We start from the raw sequence: 23,396 nt of genomic DNA, 5'->3' as shown, positions 1-23,396 counted from the left end.
TATTTTACTTTATTCTATATATTACCTTATGCAACACACACACATTCCTGTCACTCTCGAACACATCAGAGGTCAAAATATGCTCCCTGAATTGAAGACTACAATGCTCAAGGTAAAGACAAAAGTGAGAAAGAGCTGCTCTCTTTTAAAACCAGGTGGACCATGACAGTCGCCTGGGTCAAGACTCCAAATGAGAGAGAAAATGTTGACAAGCACAGGATGACACAAACAGTAACCCTCTGTCTAGGACGCTACACTTCTCACTGACATCTTCTCCACTGAACACTGACTTTCCAGACTCAGTATGAAAACTTTGCCAGGAAAATGGCACAGGTTTTGGAAAATTTAAAAAGACATAGGGCAAGAAAAGGGGGAAATTTGAGAGGAAGCGAAGAAAAGCAGACAGACTTAGGGCTCTTCCTGGCTCTGGCAGCTCGGTTGGAGAGCCACTCCTCCCTATGTTCCCCTTACCACAAATACTTCTCAAGCAGGCATTTCCAGGACAGATCGCAACAGTGGAAGTGAAAAAGGGACCTAGCTGAAACTGATCAATATCAGGAATTGTATTCTAGGCTGAAACATTCCCTCTTTCTCTGAAAGAATTAATAAAGACAAATCAAATTGGGCTTTCACACAGGTAATGAGACTTAAGAAAATTGTAAGGCACTTTATCCAAGGACAGAACTTAAGAAACACTCAAAAGTTTACATTATTGTAGTCACAGTGAATTTATCCTTTTATTGCTTATATTGCTTCTAACAGAATAAAAAGATAGCTTCCATTTATCATGTCATGACCCGTATATACTGGTTGAGATATTTGTTCAATGCACATTGTAACTACTAAAACCATATATGCGCAGCTCATTATAAAAAGAAATATTTATTACTGCAAATGCAACATTTGTCACATTTACTTGAAGAATGGTCATTAGGCATTGCTGATATTTAGCTTTTGTTTAGAGCAAGAGAATCCCCAGTCACAGATGAATTTTGTCATTCAATACAAAAGATGTAAAATGGCATATGAAAGTAATCACAGGGACAAAGCTCTGAATTCAGTAAGTATATTACTATGAAAATTTACTAGAAAAATTGGCTTTTTTAATTGACCAAATGATTTAAAAATGTATCATATGTAAATAAAAAGTAAAAACAATAACAAGAAAGTTAGAGGTATCAGCAATTGTCATTTTATGGAACTATCTTTTGTCGTTACAGCAAACACGTAAGTGGAAAGAACTTGTGCATTTTGGCGACATTTACAGTCTTTGTTCTCACATTGAGTCCATGGGTAATAAGTATCTTATGATTTTAAAACAATAGATTAAGTAAAAATTTCATTTCTATTTGCACATCCTTTTGGTACATCATTTCCTCAAAAAAAAAAAAAAATTACCCAGCTGCCTGCTGGACCATTACCAGACCAAAGTGTGTTTAACTTGGGTAAAGGTCATTTGAGAGTATATCAGGTAATTATGTTGCACACTTTAAATATCTTACAATATTATTTGTCAATTATTTTTCAAGAAAGCTGAAGAAAGCCATTTAAAGAATACAGTATATATGTAGGAGTTTCTAGAAGAGATCTAAAATATGTTGGGACATGAAAGGTTCTATGAAAATAATTTTCCTAGGAAAGAAAAGAAGAGAAGGAGGATATAAAAGAATATGAGATGAAATAGGAGGGGGAAAAGGACCTGGAAATGTTGAAGAAAATTGAATTTCCTCAACTGACTGCCATCCTTGCCTTGGACAGTTGTCCTGCACTCCTGAGTGGATGGTGAAGATGCCGTCTTCCCTGGAATTGCACTAATGCCAGGAACCCTTCATGCTTATCAAAGACATTCTTCCATGGATCTTGTTCTACTCTACCAAGAATATCATAAGGATTTATTTCAGCATACACCAGAGGACAAGGGAAGAGAAAACTGCAGTCCATCTTTTCCAGAGCTAATTTGGGTACCGAAAAGAGTAATTTATACGATAAGAGGCCACAAAACTATGCAGCTTCATAAAATAGATTCAATGCAATGAAAAAATGATCAGATTACTTTCTTTTGCAAATTACATATTGCTCATATTTTAATATATTTCCTTGATCTTCATGTTCAAATCGTGAGCAAAGCAGATAAAGTAGAGTGCTGTTTCAATAAAATGATGAGTCCAGATCCTGGAAATTTTAAGACATTAATTGCTTCTTAATGACTTACAAGATATCATTCATTTTTGTGCTATACACTTAATGGCTAACAGATAATGATAAATAGAATGTTCTCTTGTATTTAATTAAAATTAAAAAATTAGCTGCCAAAGCTGATGATAATTGTACAAATTTTATATATATATATACATATATATATGATGTTCTATTATACTAAATGAAATAAGCAAGTTAGAGGAAGACAAATACCTTATGATTTCACTCATATGTGGAATCTAATGAACCAGCTGAACTAAGAAGCAGAATAGAGACAGACTCATAGAGAACAGGTTGACAGCTAGGGAGGTGGGCTTAGTGGGTAGAGGGATTGAGCAAAGGGGAAAAAGGACTCGTGGACATGGACAGCAGTGTGGTGATTGTAGACAGAAGGGGCTATAAGGGGGATAAATAGTAATGGAAAAAATACAATAAAAAAGAAAAACATAGTCTTGGGTTTTATGAAACATATTGTATTTTCAGTAGAAAATAAAATAAATAATATATAGTATTCCTGTCTTTCCCATTAACTACTGAGGATGCATTTATTTTAAATTAATGTAACAATAGAGAATACTACCAATTTAATATCTCTACATGTAATACTACTTCAAGAAACTATTTCAACTTTTCTTATAAAACCAGCATGTGTTATTTAGTTTCCTATGGTCACACAGTAACACATCATCCACAAAAGAAATGTATCTCCTTTTGTACGTATTTTTAAAAAGCACAGTTAAGCACAGATGTCTGTAAATAACAATCCATGGGTCAAATTGGGCTGTCATTCATTAGCTTTAGAGCTAGTGAGATAAAAGAAATACTTTTAAACAGTTACAATTTAAACGGTTAAACATGAAATAATACCACTGATTTGTATATAACAGACATTACTATTAATGCTAAGGTAATAAATTATATATAAGATCCATAATAACACATTCCTGTGTGTGTAACTTTCCTTTTGCCATATGCATTCTTTTTCAGGTATACACATTTGAACCTATACAGCCTTAAGTGTTCTAGCAAAGTAAGATTATTCTCTTATGGAATATATATATATACATGACATGCTAGGAAATGAGTCTGGGTAGGCAGCAGTTTGGGAAATTGCTAATCCCACTTGGGCATCTCGTCTCTGCTGCCTTTGCTCAGCCCTCCAGAGATGAGCACAGATGTAGACAGAGAGAGATGGGGAGGGAGAGTGTGCTTGCATTTTCCGGACCAACCGAGGCTGAAAATTCGTCTGAAATTGAGGGAATGGTAAAGAGGAGGAAGCGTTCTAAGACAGTGTTAATCTCCCAGACATCATACATCATAAGGTAAACCAAATCTTAGATCGCTTTTTAATTGCTCTAAAATAGGTTTTCATTTCCATACCAGTACATTCTATTTATTATTCCAATTTGCATACGGTAATGTCTAGGCTTCCAACTGTTACAAGTTCTGGCATTCAAATACTAAGATCAAGAACCAACTGGCCAGAAGACAGAGTGTTCACAAAGGCTGCCATATTTCACCGTACACATCTTCAAAGCAGATTTTCTTTGATCAACAAATAAAAATAATCAACCATTTTCCATGCTAGATTGTGAAAACAATGTCAAATACTCCCCCTTATCTGTCAGGTTGTGATGGATGATTATAATTATAATTAATAAAGGAGTTTTATAGTTCTGTGTCACTTGAAAGCTTAGACATGCCTCAGTTCTATGCAAATACTTTTTACTGTAAGAATCAGAAACAAAGAAATAAACTAAAATCAGATGCTTTAATAGAAAGTACTTAAAACTGTGTATTTCTCTTACTACTTATAAAAAGTGAACTATTATATAGTTTTGTTTATAAGTTAATAATAATCACTCTATTTAAATGCAATGGCTTATCCCTTTGATTACTACCTAAAATCTTAAATATATGGCCGTAGTCACATTATAATTTCAGTTGTCAAGGACAAGTTTGTAAAATGAAAGAAAATATGGTGCAATACCATTTTAAGCTTATTTAAAATAGTATCAAATAAAAACTACTAAATCCTCATATTATGGACAAAATTTTAGAAATCACAAATTTAAAATAATAATAATTTGTCAATTATTTAAAGAATTTCCATGCTGACATGCCAATGACTTTAGAGCTAGTGAGATAAAAGAAATACTTTTAAACAGTTACAATTTAAAGCTGGGTTTGTACTCTTGCCACAGGGTGAGCCACTCTAGCAGTTAAAAATAAGAACCTGTCATCTTTTGGTAATTGTATATGACAGTAAATTTGGATTATGTAAGGTATCCAGGAATACATTTTCTTGCATGAATTATAATTGCAATGTACTAATATTTCTTTAAAACCTTCATCGGAAGGTATGTAAAAGTAGAAAACCATACATATATCATCATCCCAGGGTTGCTTGTATGAAAGACTCACACTTCTTAATGGTAAAATAAGTTGCATGAACCAAGAGGGTGAACACAGTTACTATGCAGCTACTGAACTTTGTGTTAGAAGATATTTCTTTGGGATATAAGCTGTCATAGTTTTTTTTCCCCTTATTCCCTAGATTTTAAATTAAAAGAGACATTTAAATTGGCTTTAAAACAAAGATAACATCTAAATAAGGAAACTCAAATTGCATATACTTTTTTTGGAGATAATGTGATTATTTTACATATTATTTTATTCTGAAATCCAGTATTCCTACACATACATTGGTTTCTATGTTTCTTTTTAATCATCTCAGGAGGTCACATATGACCATATTAGAACCTCCAAAAATCCCCAAAATATGCTAGCTTGAATAATTCATAAAATAAAGTATTTTTATTCTTAACAATGTTGATACAGGCTGACACCTAGTTTTGCTCTTAAAATGCAAGAAGTCCCAGAAAATAAAATCTTCTAAGGAGGGAGTGGGGAAAAAAGTTTGTGGTAGGCTATTTTTTCCAAAACTATAATGTTGCAAATAGTCTTCTCTGGTTCTATATGTAATGAGATTTTTGTAAGACTATGTAATGAGATTTTTTTCATATTTATATATTTCATTACAGCGTATTACATTTTATTCCACGGGGGTGGCGGGAGAACACTGGCAATCAGATGAATTACAACTTTATGATTATGCTAGGAAGTATTTTTCCAGCTTCCAAAATCTGGTATGAAATATACCAGATTTTTAAAATCTGACACTTAAAAAAATTCTGAAGTTAACGTATAAAGATCTGGATTGGCAGACTTAAGAAGTAACAATATGACAAATCACATTCTGCTCTCTAAAACCAAGCATGGCTGTAGGATAAACATTAATTGGAGAATTAAATCCAAAGTCATAATACAGGCACATGCTCAGAGTAATAAAGATATTTTAAAGGCATGAATCAATACTAAAAAGTTAAGGTCTATATGGAGCTAATTAGATTATCAGCTAAATAAATGGTTCTGCTTGGGAAGGGGTCAACCTAATGGTACCAAAATATCACAAAAGACATGAGATGTACTGAATAAGTCATTATGTGTCCACATTAAATTTTGTTGTCAATTTGAAAGAACGTATGCCTCATCTAATAAGACCTGAAGATGACCAAAAGATAAAGAAGTCTTTTGATTCCCAGTGGATTATATAGATCAACTATTAGGGTCTAAAATAAGGAAGTTACCACAGAATTCTACACTTGGGGATATTTGAATATGACAAGTGTTTAATAGAGGGAGTTGGAAAAAAGTTTTTTTTAACAGAAAAGATATAGTGAAATTAGAACAAAACTGAGTTTATATAATGTCTTTATCTCACAAACTCACTACAAAGTTATTCTTGATTAAGAAGTGAGTCTTGGTTTTTTCAGAGTGGTCCTATGATCCTGCTATGGTATGTAAGTCATTAAATATTTAGGTTGTGATTTTCTTTGCTCAGTAAACTTAATGAATTCCTTTCTAAACAGCTCTCAGATGAACTTAGAGATGTGTTCATTTCATGGCCTCCAATAATCTTGGGCGCCCCGTTCCTTCCACGACCTCTGTCCCCCCGCTTCACTCTCAGCCGGTCTGTGCCACACGTGCACATCGATCCGTAGACAAAGCATTGTCAGATGGGATCAATATATCATTCCTTTGGTATTGAAACTGGATTTTGCTTAGTTTACTTTCATTTTTTAGCCGATCAATAGTGCTAAACCGATGCATTACCAATTGGGCATACAATTAATACCTGTCTTCATGCTAGTTAACATGGGAATACAGCTGGCTAGGTAGACGTTAGGAGGAAAACATCCTTTGAAACTGTTATATTTGCATTCAAAATGGCCTCTAAAATACGAATGCTTTTATAAGAATTAATTTCTTTACAGAAGAGTTAATTTTTACATTTCTTAATATTTACTTGGTTGACATTGACACTTTAGTCAGTTCTTCAATAAATTATTTGAAATAAAATATTTTCCATTGACATATCAGGAAAGGAGTTTTTGTGTCTATAAGTTCTTAATTAGAAAGAAAATAAACAGACTCAGAGTGTTTTAAGATAGTTAGAAATAAATACTGATTTTAAATTTTCTGAGAAAATTGGTCTATTTTGTTATCTATATAAAAATGTGCAGTGCTGACATTTTTTAAAAAGAGTGTTAACTTTTTACACTTAGTTGCTTTAGTACTATCTTTCACCTACTTTGTGGTTTGTATTGCAGGGTTTATCTCACTGGTGACAAAAGACTGTTGAGCCCGTTTTCCTTCAAACTCATCAATATATTCATTAGCAGGACTTCATCAATCTCACTGCGCTAAGAAAATATTAAATCTTCCAAGCATATTAAAATTGATTTCATGATTTGGGGATCAAGTATTCATTATTAGGCCATTTCTTTATTTTATATGTGAGTACATTAAAAATAATAATAGTCTGACAAAGTGGCCTAAAATAAAAGAATGATATCTAGTGAAGCCATTACCTATATAAGGGTAATAAGGTACACATTTATTCAATTTGACCCTTAACTTCCAAAACACTGTTACATATTGATTTGTTCTTCCTTTACCTAGGATCTAGTAGCTGGACCTCATCAAGTTTTCATTGTACATGGTGATGGGAAGCAAGGAGGAGAACAAATAAACTCAAATCTTTCTTTGCAGTGTATTGCAGTGCATGGTTTGAGGGTCTGATGATCTAAGTCTTAGATTTAAAACTTAGCTGTAGTTAGTTACCATGAATGGTGATAACAATAAGTATCTTATATAAGATTGCATGTGTTAAATGAGCTCATTCATCTAATCAACCAATCAGTAGATTAATGTCTTTCAATATTGATAGAATTGTTGTGCTAGGACATGAAAACGTAGCCCTAAATTAGACGTATATAGCCCTTGTTTTCCTAGCGGTTATATTTTAGTGCAGCTGACACATTTTTACATAAGCATGGACTAATTTATGTCATCACAATTGTGATTACAGCTGCATATGGGAAATTTGGGGGTACTCACCTAGTCTCATCATTCTGGAACCATTCTTATTAGAAATATGACTTCACTTTTGCCAAGAAAAGTGTCTGCAGATTGTATAGGTGAAGGATAGGAAAATGAGGGCCTTCTCAGCAGAGGGAATGACAGAAGCAAAGGTAGAAGAATGACATCTGGGAGGACATGGGAAAGTCTGTATAAGGATCAGGTAGGTCACTGTAGGTAGCATTACAAATGTTAGACTTAAAAAAGAAAAAAAAGAGGTCATTGAAGTTTCAAGTAGAAGAACAACCTAATTAGGGCCAAGAGAGGCTTCTTGCAGACCAGATAATATGCTGTTTCATATTCCTGAGGAGAAATGCCACTACTTTGACTAAGGTGGTGGCAGTGTAAATAGAAAGATATAGATGGATTTACAATAACATGTCGGAGAGGAAATCCACTGGGCTTCATGACTAGATACAGGGGATAAGGAGTAGAGAAGGGACAAGATATTGACACGGGATTTCCTGGACCGAGAAACTCCATCATGATGGAGACATTCACTAAGAGAGGTTATGGCAGAAGAGTAGGGTAAAAATGAGAGTCAGCCAATGGAAATGTTGTCAAATAAGCAGTCAGATCTCTAGGTCTGAAGCTCAGAAGATAGGTGCCAACAAGACATACTGAGTTGTGAGTTCATAGAAGGCAGCTGCAGCCATGAGGTGTATGTAACTGTCTAGGGAGATAATCTAGAATGAGAGATATAAGAACACACACACAACTAAGTGGAGAGGAACTCAATCATTTAAAGATGAGATTTTGAGGATTATTTATAAGAATAAGGAGGAGCAGCTGCCTGACAGGGAGAAGGCAAATCCTCGGAGTGCAGCGCGTGAGAAGGCCCAGCACCCTGCTGGCCATGCAAACCTAACATAAGTGTCAGGATGTAGCAACGATACTGCCAATGTAACAGAAAATAACAGACAATACAGAATGGCTTAGGAAAGTGTAATACAGGATAGGAAAGACCTCCTTTATGTTTATCTCTCCTACCTAATAAACTGAGATACCCTAGTGGTTTGGAATCCCCTTCTCCTCACAGCTGCCTATGATGCCCTCTTTAACTCTCCCATTCTTGGTCTACTGGCTCCTGCACAAGACAACATATTTTGACTTTCAACTCATGTCCACAAGGGACCTCACCGCAGATCTATAGTCGGCAGGGTCAGAGAGGCAGAGAGGCTAATGGTGGGAGCAGGGGTGGTGAGAGGGAAAGAAGGAACCAGAGGGGATTCAACCCAGCAAGTGACTCCTTTATCACTAACTCTCAATAGAAGGCAATTTCCCCAAATTCAGCCACATGTCCTCACTTCTCCAATGGACTTGAAATAACATAATATATAACCCTGCCTGACTCTCTTTATGTCTCTCGCCTATGTCCTACTAGAGTCCCCTCCTTAGAATTTGTGAATCAATTCCTGCCAGGTGAAGCTATACTAAACATGTATTGGTGGGGCAGGAAAATACAAGTGGAAGCTACCAACCACAATAAGCCAGTAAACTGCTCTAATAGAGGAAAATCCATTCTTGAAATTCATAGTCAAAACTCCAAATGAAATTTCTCACAACTCATTTTTCCTTGCTGTGTTAAGGACTAATTAAAGACTATCCAAGGATAGGCAAACATTTCTTTGGAAAGTTAAGCTTTGCAGGTCAAAAGATCTCTGTTGCAACTACTTAGTTTTGCCAATGTGGCCCTAAAACATCCATAGAAAACACACTGATGAATAAGGATGGCTGTGTGTCATTAAAATTATATTTACACAATTTGGAGAGGCAGACTGGACTTGGCCCACAGACCACAGTGAGCCACCCCTCATGTATAATATCATCAGTGCTTTCACAGACTTCCAGTACTGAGCTAAACTGGGTTCTGTAGATGGGTGTGGGAGAACTAAAAACTCCATGTAACATTGTTTCTATGAAAAACTATCTAGCATATTGCAAATTATTGTTTACAAGTGAATTTTGGGAACACAATCAATTCACAGAGGGCTTCTCATATTCCTCATGCAGAATTCACTTTATACATGATTAAATGAGAAACAGCCTGTATATAAAATGTCATTCCTTACATTTCTTTGAAAATTCTGTAAATGCCACTGCTCCAATGAGTAATCTTTTACAATCCCCTTTGTACTTATTCTGAATATATTCATTAATAAAAACAGAAGAGTCCAATTGCTAAAAAAAATGTAGGAAGCATATGGTGTGTACATTGTATGCTGCAGAGGGAATTGTTCTGCCTAGTTTTTGCTAAGTATTTATAGCTATATCAATGTCTAACACAAGTCTCTTAATCCATATCCTTAGTTCCAGGGTCTGGAATTCAAGGGTGTTTCTACATCCAATGACTGCTGGACTTTTCACTCTGGAGGACAGTGAAACATTAGTGCCAAGCCACATACTTTTGTTGTGAATTTTCCCTATGGACTTCCTTATAGACTGACAGACATCCCTGGGATTTAACAGGAATAATAAATCGCCTCTCTAGATTTAGCGCTGGTCAACATCTACTCTTGGCCAGGCTAAGGATTGAAGTCAACTAGTCTGCTCCTTTTCATCACCTTTCTCTTTTATGGAGCCAATTATAGATCTTTTATTCCTTAATACAGCCCACATTTATTGAACAGTATGAGCCAAATACTGAGCTAGATGCTGGGAACACAGGATGAAAGCAAAACAGATTTTGCTTTGGGATGGCTCAGAGTCCAGTGAGGGTGCCATTTCAGGAAGAATGTGTGAGTAAGGTCATCACTAAAAGCTGAGAAGAGAAGCTTAATTTAATAGAAATCAATAATTATTTACATCTACTTTTGAACTGTAGGTGACTTCAACAATTAGTTAGAAAAATAGCCTATAGAGCATGTAGAATGTTTAGCTTTCCTCATTTGCTTTTACTCTTCCATAGATATCTGTTGAATAGATGGATTTTAATAAAAGTATCACATGCTAACTGATTACACAATTGGAGCTCTGCGACTAGATTTTCATACCCTTTTTCTGTCATGGTGTCATCATAACCCCTCAGCCAAGCATGGGTTCTTGAAGTCTCTGTCGCTCCACTGTGCTCCCATGTCCAGTCAAATCCCCCTGGTTCTTCTGCAGATTTTCCCACATGCAACTTTTCTTTGCATTGACATTGAGATTATCAACACCACTCACAGACTAAGCAGCTATTTGCTGGAGTCAGCTCATCCTGGGTCACAGGGCCAATTCTTAAATTTTCAGGAATTTTATGAGTCTGTTAATAAATTATACACATTTACAATTGCTACTGAAGCTGAAAAAGTTTTCAGTTTCAAGAATGTTTTGATATAAGAAATAGTTTAACAGTAGATAATATGTTACATGTAATGACAATAAATTCATTGGGAAAAGAATTAGCAGATTGGAATGAAGCTCCATGTGGAGTTGTACTCCATGGTTGAACTGTAATTGTGGCTAAAGATACAAGAGTTTTGCAAAAATCAATGAAAGCATTCTGAGATATAAGATTTATAATACAGGGTATTCTATATTTTTATTATTTGTAAATTGTGTGTTCCATATCCCTTGCATCAGTAAAATTTATAGTGAATTATTATGTACACATATATTTTTATTTTGGAGAGTTGTCTGTTAAACACTTAGCAGCACACCTCTGATTAACAGCCACTCCCTGCTAACACGCACACATATATGCAAAAACAGTAACAACAAAAATTCAAATGTGTCCTCACAGGTAGTAAAAACTTCATAGCTTATCACCTAAGGCTTTCCATAAAGCCTTCCTTTCCAAGTTTCCACAATATCTTCATATAGATCTTCCACTCCCCTCACTCTTAATCACCCTTCTGCCAAGTTCCTTTATAGGTTCCAGTCTATAGACTTTGCTCTTACCACTCCCCCAGCCTGGATTAATCTGCCTTCCTTCATATGAACCAGCTTCTACTCATCCTTCATAATTTGATTCAAGTCCCTTTCTCTCAGAATTTATTCAGAACTACTAATTACCCCTAGCTCGGATCTCTAGCTATCATTTAGTGTCTACACCACGTTTGCAGGCATAGAGGGTAGGATTACATGAAACATGCCTATCACCATCTATTCCACTAACAGACTCACTGGGTCCATGATCTAACCACACTGTCACAGCACAGAAGACCAAGGAGGCTCTCACTCATTGGCTCTGCCATGCTGATCCAAATGTGTGTTCCTTTTCTCTCTCTCCCCCTCCCTCCCTCTCCAGAAATTCTGGAAACTTAGCAGTCATTAGTGGGCACTGGGGGGTAAGCGGCCATAAAGCTGTGACTTGGATGGGGCCATTTCAAGCCACAGGTTAAGATGTACACACAGAGACAGAAAAGAGGTACCAACATGCAGAGCAAAATGGTGCAGAGAGAGCACCTTGTTTTTCAACTTCACTACTTTCAACTTCACTTTCTGTCCTTGAATTTCATAAAATAATGGGAGCATCTTTACAATAAACTAGCTTCTTCCACGAACAATTTAATCCTTTTATTACTTGCAACTAAAAGATCCATGAACAGAAAAAAAAAAAAAAAAACCAGTAATGTTCTTGGTTCTCTATACTTCATTAGATCCCTTCAGACACCAGTAAAGTAAGATTTTATTGCTTGATTGCACAAAGGAAGAATTTCCCATCAAGTATCAGGGAGGGGATAAATACCAGTTTACTACTCTTTATTTGCATTCTCTGCTTTCTGACCGGTTGGGTATCAGCTGGAACCCTAGAGACAGCTTAAAACTATGTGGAAAAGCTTGGCGAAACACGCCAGGTTCATTTATGAAGTGGTAATAAAATGTAGCTCCTGGCCTATTCCCAGAATCAGTGAATGGAGAAATAAAACATGGGAACAATATCGCATTTGTACAATACTTTCCATTCTCTCAAATTCAAGAGTAGTAGAGGATACTTTTAAATTTATATTTGGGTTAAATAGTCCATTTCCTTCATGATAAGATAGGATTCTAATATTTGCTTTGTGGTTTTATCATATATGTTTTTAATGTCTTCAGATTAGGCAAATATTCCCACAGATAAAATTTGTGTAACTGATAAAACTTTAGATTAGCCTTGATTTTTCATTTGGTTCCAATCTTAAAATATCATAATTCTGTAGCATGGTTCTGGCTTTCTCTTCCACACATGTGCTTTGACACAAAATGCATTGTCCCTATTATACTGTTAAAATGAAAATGTTTCCATTAAAATGTCCTGATTTCATGTGCACATGCACCATGCAATACAATCCTGGTGTGCAATGGACTAACATGACTAGAACGTATGAGTATTTCCTGCTACGCAGCTTTAACTCGCCATAACAAAAACATAACAATAAATTAAAAGCTATGAAAAATTAGCACTGTTCTGAGAACATTCAGATGGACATTACCATTAAAATACTATCTATGCTTTGATGTGAATTCTTAAAAAACAAAATAATTCTATTGTTATGTGTTACACATCAGATAATTTTGACACTGTGTCCCCATTAAACTTCAAACACTTCCTACAGTTCTAACAGAAGAAGAGATTGGTCTAAATGAACAGGAATAAGAAGTATGTGTATCTGGGTAGATTAAAAAAGATTAAAATCCAGTAACACCACTAAAACTGCATGTGCTTCAAAGCTATGCTGCCATGATTTTTATTAAAAAGGTAACATTTGTCTTGTTGTGCTTTCTTGGTAAGTCACAATATTTTTCTATTCCTGGAATGAGATATCACAGCAAGAATTCAATGATAAGATTAATGCCAAGTTTTTAATGAAAAACCAGCTCAGCTCAACTCTGCCAAAAGAAATGGTTAATGGCTGCCTGTAAGGGCAAAAAATAGAATATAAAATTAATCTTTTTATATCAAGGATCAATGCAAGCTAAATAGTCAAAATTGTTTCTCCTTATTAACCATTATCTTTAATGATTTATAGCATTTTTTATTGATAGTTGAAATCAGTCCAGCGAGGTAATTAGTAGTCTTTGCAAACACAATGAAGCTGACTAAATGATTCAGGTAGATGAGTCAGCAACGTACCAGGTGCAGAAACTGCAAGCCTTGCAGTTGGGAAAATTATGGTTTCTGGATTAACAACTTGCTGTTATTTCCTTCTCTTTCCCTTTTTGCCACTGGGAGCCAGCAGGCCACCCACTCCAGGCAATAGCCAACCTTTTCTTTCCTCTGAGACTGGAGACATTCTCCCCCCCTCCACTCATCCCCATTACCATTTATTCATGCACACAGCAGTTGAAATGCTAGCTCTACCACTTACAAGCTATGTGAATTTAAGCAAATTGTTTAAGCTAGCCTGAATTCCTTTATGAATAAAATAGAAATAATTACACCCATCTCAGGGATATTGTGAGCATTAAATGAGATTACACGTCGAGTGCTTACACTTACAACATGGCCTAGCACATGATAAATACAACATGTACTAGGTATTTTTTTCTAGTTTGAATATTTTTTAATTTTTTATACTTCATTTTTCGATTATAATTGACATACAATATTATATTAGTTTCAGTTGCATGCCCCAGTGATTAGACATTATATCTTACTGATTATCCCAACAAATCTCATACCAATCTGACACCAAATATAGTTATTAGAATATTATTGAACATATTCCCCATGCTGCACTTTACATCCCCATGACTATTCTGTAACTACCATTTGTACTCTTTTTTTTTAATCCTCACTTGAGAATATGATTACTGAGTTTAGAGAAAGAAGGGTGGAGCGGGATGGGGCCAGGGAGAGAGAGAGAGAAAAAGAGAGACAGCTATGTGAGAGAGAAACATTGATCTGTTGTCTCCTGCACACACCCTGAGTGGGGATCGAAACTGCAACCCAAGTATGTGCCCTGACTGGGAATCAAACCCTCAAACTTTTTGGTGTATGGGACTACACTCCAAACAACTGAACCACCCAGCCAGGACCCATTTGTACTTCCTAATCCCTTCTCCTTTTTGACTTACTGCCCCACACATCTGTCAGTTGTCAACATTATCAAAATGTTCTGTTTTCTAGGAGTTACTGTTCTGCTTCTTAGTTTATTTGGTTTTTAGATTAAATAACTGATAGATATGTATTTATTTACATTTTATTGTTCATATGTTTTCAATTTTTTTGTTCTTAAAGAATATCCTTTAACATTTCATACAATACTGATTTGGTATTGATGAACTCCTTTAGTTTTTTCTTGTCTGGGAAGCTCTTTATCTGCACTTTAACTCTAAATGATAGCTTTGCTGAGGAGAGCAATCTTGGCTATAAGTCCTTGCTTTTCATCACTTTGAATATTTCTTGCCAGTCCCTTCTAGCCTGCAGTTTCTATTGAGAAATCAGCTAAAAGTCTTATGGGAGCTCCCCAGTAGGTAACTAACTGCTTTTCTCTTGCTGCCTGTAAGATTCTCTCTTTATCTTTAACCTTTGGCATTTTAATTATGATGTGTCTTAGAGTGAGCCTTTTTGCATCCCTCTTGTTTGGGACACTGTCCTTCCTGGACTTGTACATCTATTTCCTTCACCAAATTAGGGAACTTTTTTTTCATTATTTTTTCAAATCAATTTCCAATTGCTCTTTCTCTTCTCCTTATCTCTATGAGGCTAATGTTGGAATGCTTCAAGTTGTCCTAGAGGCTGCTTAAACTGTCCTCATTTTTTAATTTAGTTTTTAAACTAAAAAAGAGTGTTTTGACCTCTGCATCTGGTAGATTGCTTATCTCCATCTTATTTAGTTCTTTTTCTGAAGTTTTAATCTGTTCTTTCATTTGGGCCATGTTTCTTTGTCTCCTCTTTTTGGCAGCCTTCCTGTATTTTCTATGTATTAGGTGGAGCTGCTATTACTCCCTGTCTTGTAGCATGGCCTAATGTAGTAGGTGTCCTATAGGGTCCAGTGGCACAGCCTCCCCTATCACCCAAGTGAGTACTACAGGTACACTCTTCATGTGGGCTGAGTATGGCTTCCCCTTGTAGTTGAGCCTTGATTGCTGTTGGCAGGTAAATGAGAAGGGTTTACCCAGGCAAGTCAGTTGCAAGGACTGGCTGTGTCCATGGACTATCAATTTCTGCCTTCTGTGGAGGATCAGTTGTGCAGAGGCAGGTTGGTGGTGCTCAAACATGGTCTGTAGCTGTCCACTGGGTGTGCAGGCTCAGGGGTTTCCCAGGTAGTGCTAGCCAAGGTCCACCCCCACCTGTGTTCCTCCCAGGGTCACCCTGCATGAGCTATAAAGCAATCTGAGATGGTTGTTACTTGTGCTGAGCTTGGAGATTACCAGCTAAAGCCAAGCTGGGAATCTAGGCTGGCTGCTGCTAGTGCCAGGCCTAGGGCCACTTAGGAAGGGGTATGGGGTTTAGGGCTCACTGGGGCCAAATATGGCTTGTTTGAGAGGATTTAGGTAATTGTGAATCATGAGCCCAGGCCAGCCATTCATATAGAAAAGTTATTGTTAACCACATGGGTAGGCTCGTAATTGGGTGGGAGGGAGTCTCAGGGGATCTCCAGTGTGGGGCAAACAGTATTAGCCAGGTTGATGGAGTCGTCTCAGACATGGAAACTTTCTGCTGGCTCTGCTGGCTCTGTAAAGGGAGGGTTCAAAACGGAACAATGGCCTGTGTTCGCGTTTCTGTTTGGGAGAAAGCTGTCCCCCAGTTCTCACCTTAATTCCAGACACTTCAGGTCCTCCATGTGTGCTACTGGTGCATTTCAGGTGCTGCCTTGGTGCTGGAGCTCGGAGGGAGTGAGCCTGAGTAAGTCTGTGTGTGGATACTTTAAGAGGAATGGCTTGGGACTCCAGAAGTTTCTTCCACAGACTCAATCCCCATTGATTTTTGCAGCCAGAAGTTGGGACTTATCTTCCTGGCACTGGAACCCTGAGCTGGGTGACCTGGTGTGGGGTTGGGACTCCTTGCTCCTGAAATATTCTTTTCAAATTTTTATGCCAGTGTGGGACAAGCCCATTTCACATCTCCACCCCTCCAACCAGTCTGGATGGATGTGGATTCTTTAATTCCATAGTTGTCAGACTTCCATTCAAATCAATTTCTGACTATTCTGAGTGATGGTTGTTCTGTAGTTGTAATTTTGATGTGGTTGTGCAAGGAGGTGAGCCATATTTACCTACATTGCAATCTTGACCAGAAGAACCTATACTCATAATTTTTGGATTCTTTTTTTTTTTCTTTACTGATTGAGTGTTTTTTGCTTCCTTATATTCCAAATCATTGTTTTGATTCTCAGCTTCAACTACTCTACTGTTAATTCTCTGTAAATTAGTCTTCCTTTTAGTATCCTTCATTTCTTACTGTTTCTTTTTATGGTTTCCATGCCATTTTTTTATGTTGAAGTTCTCTTTAAGTTCATCTACTCTTCCCATAATTTCATTGAGTGTTTCTATAACTGGCATCTAGTAGAGGGGTCATCTCCATTTTGTTTAGTTCTTTTTCTGGAATTTTGTTCTGTTTTTTCACTTGGGACATGGTTCTTTGTCTCCTCTTTTTGGCAGCCTCACTGTGGTTGTTTCTACACCTGCTACAGCTACTACATCTCCCAGATTTGGTAGAATGGCCTTTTGTAGTATGTGTCCTGTAGCACAGCCTTCTTGATCACCCTAGTTGGGCACTCCAGGTGTGCCTCCTTGTGTGTACTGTGTATGCCTTCCTGTTGTAGTTGAGGCCTTGATTGCTGTTGGCAAGTCAATGGGAGGGATTTACCTGCAGGTCCATCAGCTGCAAGGACTGACTACAACCACTGTGGAAGATCAGCTGTGGGGCATCTACCCCACAGAGTAGGACTCTACCCCATGGAGTAGGACTTACTTCAGTGGGGCTCTTGTGCCCACTGAGTCTGCCCCTTAGGTGTGTTGCTTGTAGAGGAGGTTGAGTGGTGCTTCAATGTGATGTGAAACTTTCCTTCAGGTGCACTGGCTCTGAGGCCTCCCAGCAGGTTTAGGCCAAGGTAATTTGCTCCTGTATTCAGCCCGTGGCCATCCAGCATGAGCTACAAAGTGATCTGCAGGTGGTTGGTCCTTGTGCTGGGCTTAGAAGTGCCCAAGAGAGGTCAAGCTGTGAACCAAGAAAAGCTGCTGCTAGTGTTGACCCTGGGATCACTTAGTGAGAGGTACAGAGCATAATGAGGCCAGAAACTGTTTGTTTGAAAGATTTTAAGAAAGTCTGAATCATGAGCCAAGACAGGCCATTCTATGCAAAATCCAATGAAAATTGCTTGGGTGGGCCCTCAAATTAGGTGGAGCAGGGTCTCAGGGAATCACTAATGTGGCATGAATGGTGTGAGCCAGGTTGATGGAACCTAAGATACAGAGCACTCCTGCCTGGCTCTGCAACAGGAGGACACAGAGAAGGAACAATGGCCTCTGCCAGCACTTCTGCCTGGGAGAAAGCTGCTCCTCCAGCTCTCATTCTGATACCAGGTAGTTCAGTTCCTCCAAGTATGTCATTAGTGCCTTTTGAGCTGCTGTCCAGCACTGGAGCTCAGAGCAAGTGAGTCTGAGTAAGTCCATGTGTTGATGCTTTAAGAGGAATGCCTGGGACTCCAGGAGCCTTCTTCTCCCTCATCCTTAATGCTCACTGGTTTCTACAGTCAGAAGTTATGGGAACTTTTCTTACTGGCACTGGGACCCTGGGATGGGGTCCTGGTGTGGGGCCAGCCTATTCTGCATCTTTGCTTCTCCTACCAGTCTCATGTGGCTTATGCTTTATATTATTAGTTGTAGGATTTCTGTTCAGCTGGATTGCAGGTGGTACTGAATGGTAATTGTTCTATACTTCAGTTCCAGTTTTGATGTGGTTGTGGGAGAATGCAAGTACCGCATTTACCTATGCCACCATCTTGATTGGAAGTAGGTATTTTTATTATTAATTTGGCCTCTCCTTTATTTTTTTTAGTAGAAAACATTCTGTAGTCTGACAATATTTCTATCAGATACACGTTGGCAAGCAATGGCAAGGGTTAGCCACTCTGGCTAATCCCAAACCCAGAGATTTTTAGGGTTAATATTGTTCCTGTTCTAAGGCTTCCGCACACCTACAAATTGGTCCCACATATTCCACACATTCTGTATGACCTTTCCAGTAATATAAGTCACTTTCCTTGCAGCAATGACATTTCTAGTGGTTTTAGGTCAGGGTTAAGTTAAAATGTGAAGTTCTTTGTTAGTAAATAATGAAAGGAGTAAGACTCTTATGAGAGAACACAGTTCAAATATGTTGGTCAGATTTTCAAATCAAACCCTTACCCTGTATGAATGTTGGAAGATGAGTTATTCTCATTCATATTTTTATTAGTTTCATTTTACATTCATATGCAGCTTTGCTGGGGGGGGATAAATTGAATTAGTAAATTATTTGAATTTTAAAAGTTGGTTTGTACACAGCTTTTTTCAGGCCAATATAATTCTACCCCTCCTTCTTCTCCTTGCTTCCTTTATCCTTCCTTCCTATCCAAATCGTATCAATTATTCTTTTTACTCCCTAGGAAAGTGTGTATATATGTGTGTGCATGTAATTACATGTTATATACACACATTTATTACATTATATACATTTAAATGTTTGATTTTTCTCCTTATGACAAAAAAGAGAAAATTTATAACCACACTTATATACATACTTTTCTTTTTAAAGATTTTATTTATTTTATTCTTAGAGAGGGGAAGAGAGGGAGAAAAAGAGGGAGAGAAACATCAATGTGTGGTTGCCTCTTGCATGCTCCCTACTGGGGACCTGGCCTGCAACCCAGGCATGTGCCCTAGACTGGGAATTGAACTGGTGACCCTTTGATTTGCAGGCCAGCACTCAATCCACTGAGCCACACCAGCCAGGGCATTCTTGTTGTTTAAATCCATATATGCCACCTAAATCTCACTCCTGATTTATAAACATTATTAAGTGTCAACATGACAATATAATCAGGCACCTCAAATGAAGCATGCATAGCTGAAGTCTCCTTCTACCCCTCAAACCTGCTTACCATAATGGTCCCCATCTCTGTTGATGACTCCTCCATCCATTCTGTTGCTAAAGTTAGAAACCATAACCCTGGATCAATCACTCCCCCTTATATCACAAAGCCAGCACTTCATCAAGTTCTCACAGCTCTTTCTTCCATGTATTTCTAAAATCTGCTCTTTTCACTTCCACTGTGATTACACCAGCCCACTGCACCAGTATTTCTGGTCTGGACTACTAAGTGGCTTCTTAACTGACATTCCTACTTCTTTTTTCTCCCCTCCAATCCATCCTCAATATAATCACAGACTACTTTGAAAAATATGAACCTGTTCATGCATTCCCTCAGATAAAACTCTTCTAAGTTTTTATTTATTTATTTTAAATTTTTTATCACACTAAAAGAAAAAGCATTTGAATCCTTAGCATGGTCAGCAAATGTCTATGTGATCTCACTGCTCCTGACCACCCGTCTTTACCTGATCTTCCTCACGTCAGTTTCCTCCCTCATCCCTCACTCATTCTGAGTTCTTCTCACCGGTCTACTGCAGGTTCCTTCAGCCTACAAAGTTCTCACCCAGGACCACTGCATATACAGTTCCACCTCCTTGCCTAGCATTTTCTCACTGTTACTTGTGTGGGTGGCTCGATGCTTCACCTCAGGTCTCCGTTTATATGTCACCTGTGCAGACACATCTCTAGCCACCTTCTCCAAAATAGGACACCCTCACAAATTATGTTTTACTATATTATCTGTTTCATTCCCTAACATACTTTCAACAATTTGTATTGTATGGACTCATTTATTATATACCCACTGATCTCTCTCTCCCCAATAATTCAAACACTGCTAAGGGCAAAGATGCGCCTGTCTTTTTTGCCATCACACCCCTGCCAGCTAGCTTGCTGCCCTACACATGGTGGGCACTCAGTAAATGGTTAATGGAATTAACCATGATTCATTAGAGGAAACATTTACCAGTTTGCCCTTAACTCAAATATTAGCCATGAGTATGAGTGTAGCAGACATATATATAATTTAAAAAAGTACTATTCTTAACCCAGTTGATAAATATATATTTTGTTTCAATTCACAATAATTTGGAGAGGCTACCTGTTGGTGACTTAGAAGAATGTCAGAGCCAAGGACGAACACAGGAAGAAAACCTTCTTTAAGCTGCGGATGTCATGCTATGCACAAAAGTGAGTACGTGGGAAGAGCTCAGAAACCCCAAACTATGTTGTTAGGGAAATGTTTCTTCCAACTCCCCCTAAACCCTTTCCTTAGGACTTCAGACACAGAAACACACATGCATGCACAGTGCTCACGTTTATCTCTAAGAAATATACAGGAGCACTGAGCTCTCCAAATCTCCTTAGCATTTTCTAAATTCGATGGAAATAATACATTAGGGATGAAAAAAATAAAAAAGAAGGAAAAAACCCCTTTATATTAATATATTAACACTTAATATAGAGGAAGGCCAGTTGTTTCAGCAAAGTAGGAATACATTTATGTGTAAACCAAGTCTTAAAGTCTGAGATTATAATTAATTTTCAATCCTGTCCTAACCTTTAATGTAGAATACTTTTATAAATTGGCATTTATTTTTCAACCTAGATGGGACAGTTTCTAGAATTGTATATTTTAATATATTATATGTAATATTGTATTTTAACTATATATTATATATTATATATATATATATATATATATATATATATAATCATATCACAATCAGAAAGCCAGCAAGTACACATCTAATGGCTAAAACCATATGGTTTCTAAGGACTTGAGAACAACCATTGATTAATTTAATATTCTCTGCTCACTCTTTGACACACATTTTAGGTTTTCCTCCCTCAATATTCTGCTCATACCATTCCACACACATTCTCCCACTTCCTCTCCCTGTCTAAATTCTTCCCATCATTCAATATTCAATCTAACCCCAGTTCTACAAAATCCTCACTGATCATCCTGCCTAGAGTTATCCCAGACTTACTATACTTGTCTCCCCTTATCTGTGGTTTTGCTTTTTGTGGTTTCAGTTATCCACATTTAACATGGTCCAAAAATATTAAATCAAAAATTCCAGAAATAAACAGCCTATGAGTTTTAAATTGCATGCCCTTCTGAATAACAGGATAAAATTTCGTACAACCCTGCTCCATCCTACCTCGGACGTGATCATCTCTTTGTCCAGTGTATACTGTTTATGCTCCTTGTCATCTGGCTATCAGATTGATTATGAGAAAGAGAGAGAGAGAAAGGGAGAGAGAGGGATAAGTGAGAGAGAGAAGAGAGGCGCTACATTCACATAGCTTTAATTACAGTATATTGCTATAATTGTCCTATTTTATTATTAGTTTTTGGTGTTAAGCTCTTGCTGGGCCTAATTTATAAATTAACTTTATCATAAGTATATATGTACAAAAATACATAGTGTATATAGGACTCAGAACCATCCATGGTTTCAGATTTCCACTGGGAGGGAGTCTTTGCATGCATTCCTTGAGGATAGGGAGGGACTACTATATTTCTTTGCTTGAATAACTGTGACAATTATCTCCCAAGTACTGGAGATACTGATATCTGATGGGAAATCAAGTTGGTACAGAATAAGTTAGGAGATTAGTGGGCACAGATATTCAAGCAAAGAAATACACCCACTGAATTTTAGATGATAGACAATATTTTGCTTATACTATCCAGCTCGATCACAACTCTTAAAGGACAAAGACAAGCTAGTTTTCTGAGCCTCAGTTTTCTCATCTGTAAAATGAGAGGCAAAGTAGAAAAGATCTCTGCAAGATCTCTTTCAGTTCAACATATATTGTTACTGAATTATTAACACATTACATATACATTCATTCAGCACTTGCTTAATCCTTGTTAGATGCCAATTATGTCAATTAGCTCTATAGACACAAATATGGGATGATATTAACCCTCAAGGACTAAAATATGCTATATGACTCTACTCTGGAAGAATTACATTTCAGGAAGCAGCAAAGTGGGGGAAGGGTATATAAAATCACACGCTATAGGAGCCACACTATATCCACACATCGAAGTGTTTTAAATTTAAAAGGTGGGTAACTAATACTCCAGTGTCTAAATCACTCTGTGAATACTAGGGAAGATACTCAGAGCATTACTCTAGCTGAGATTGTACAGATGGAAAACAGATATTACCTTCGGACAAAGTGGGGAAGGACCTTCCAGGCAGAGGAACGAACAAAGGCAGAAGCACAGACTTGAGGAAGAGCAGAATATTAAGTAAAATTATGTTTCTAGTTACATTAGGTCAAAAACAGTTTAAAATGGATACTTTCATATATTTCAACCTGGTCTAACCTTAACAATTACTTACATTTTTACTAATGGTATTTTTTGTTCTGTATATCTCAATTTATGCCTTGATTCTGCTCTTACTTTGAAAGATTGGGGCCTGAAAGATCCATTTCTTATATAAGAATGTCACTGAATTTGACATAGTAGCTACTCAATAAATATGTAGTTAATGGCATGTTAACTCATTTAGAGTTAACAGAAATTTATCTGAATAGCATTGTAGAGACTAAATAGTAAGGTTAAAGAAATCTTCTTCATGCACTGGTTAAAAGTATTAGGTTCTCATTTCTGAATTATCATACACTTTGATGTTTTTGCCTAATAAATAATAGAAAACATTATATTCACATAGTATTATATTGCATCTAATCCCTGGAATTCTGT

General features: G+C 37.1%; 1 protein-coding gene across 12 annotated transcripts in view; it reads right to left on the bottom strand.

Moving 5' to 3' along the window:
* ROBO2 (roundabout guidance receptor 2) overlaps positions 1-23,396 on the bottom strand; it is a 1,283,870-nt gene that overhangs the window by 196,694 nt on the left and 1,063,780 nt on the right. The window lies entirely within an intron of this gene.

This window comes from Desmodus rotundus, chromosome 2 (assembly GCF_022682495.2).
Source record: "Desmodus rotundus isolate HL8 chromosome 2, HLdesRot8A.1, whole genome shotgun sequence".
NCBI lineage: Eukaryota > Metazoa > Chordata > Mammalia > Chiroptera > Phyllostomidae > Desmodus > Desmodus rotundus.
This window is presented reverse-complemented; position numbering and strand designations above follow the sequence as displayed.